Here is a 1,878-nt window from a genome sequence, read left to right as displayed (position 1 = left end):
AGTGACTCAAAACTGACCTGAAGGACCCAAAACTGGACCTGAAGGACCCAAAACTGGACCTGAAGGAACCAAAACTGGACACAAAACTCCAGGTTTGGCCTCACCAGGGGCCTGTTCTCAGCCCAAGAATCCCTTCCCTGCTTGTGTTCCCACTGATCAACCTCTCCAGTCCTGGTTGTTCTTCCCTGGAGCTGCTCCAGCCCCTCAAAGTCCTCCCTGAGCTGAAGGACCCAAAACTGGACCTGAAGGACCCAAAACTGGACACAAAACTCCAAAAAGTGACTCAAAACTGACCTGAGGGACCCAAAACTGGACACAAAGCTCAAAAAGTGACTCAAAACTGACCTGAAGGGACCCAAAACTGGACCTGAAGAACCCAAAACTGGACACAAAGCTCAAAAAGTGACTCAAAACTGACCTGAAGGACCCAAAACTGGGCCTGAAGGACCCAAAACTGGACACAAAGCTCAAAAAGGGACTCAAAATTGACCTGAATGGACCCAAAACTGGACCTGAAGGACCCAAAACTGGACCTGAGGGACCCAAAACTGGACACAAAGCTCAAAAAGTGACTCAAAACTGACCTGAAGGACCCAAAACTGGGCCTGAAGGACCCAAAACTGGACACAAAACCCGAGGTTTGGCTGTTCTCAGCCCAAGAATCCCTTCCCTGCTCGTGTTCCCACCGATCCCGATCCATGCCGTGATCCACCATCCCTCTTGTCCCACCTGGGCTCGTGTTCAGGGTGGGGGGATCATCACCATCATCATCATCATCACCATCACCATCACCATCATCACCATCACCATCACCATCACCATCACCATCATCACCGTCACCATCACCATCATCACCATCATCACCATCACCATCATCATCACCATCATCATCACCACCATCATCACCATCACCATCATCACCATCACCATCATCACCATCATCACCATCATCACCATCACCATCACCATCATCACCATCACCACCATCACCATCACCATCACCATCACCATCACCATCACCATCATCACCATCATCACCATCACCATCATCACCATCACCATCACCATCACCATCACCATCATCACCATCATCACCATCACCATCACCATCACCATCATCACCATCACCATCACCATCACCATCATCACCATCATCACCATCACCATCATCATCACCATCACCATCACCATCATCACCATCACCATCACCATCACCATCACCATCACCATCACCATCACCATCACCATCACCATCATCACCATCACCATCACCATCACCATCATCACCATCATCACCATCACCATCACCATCACCATCATCACCATCACCATCATCACCATCACCATCACCATCACCATCACCACCATCATCACCATCACCATCACCATCATCATCACCATCACCATCACCATCATCACCATCACCATCACCACCATCATCACCATCACCATCATCATCATCACCATCACCATCATCACCATCACCATCACCATCATCACCATCACCATCACCATCACCATCACCATCACCATCACCATCACCATCACCATCATCACCATCACCATCACCATCATCACCATCACCATCACCATCATCACCATCACCATCACCATCACCATCACCATCACCATCATCACCATCATCACCATCACCATCACCATCATCATCACCATCACCATCACCATCACCATCACCATCACCATCACCATCACCATCACCATCACCATCACCATCACCATCACCATCATCACCATCACCACCATCATCACCATCACCATCATCACCATCATCACCATCATCATCACCATCACCATCGTCACCATCATCACCATCACCATCACCACCATCATCACCATCACCATCATCACCACCCTCAC

Source organism: Myiozetetes cayanensis, unplaced genomic scaffold (genome assembly GCF_022539395.1).
Source record: "Myiozetetes cayanensis isolate MyiCay16 unplaced genomic scaffold, myiCay2020 scf130, whole genome shotgun sequence".
NCBI classification, from domain to species: Eukaryota; Metazoa; Chordata; class Aves; order Passeriformes; family Tyrannidae; genus Myiozetetes; species Myiozetetes cayanensis.
Note: the sequence above shows the minus strand (reverse complement) of the source record.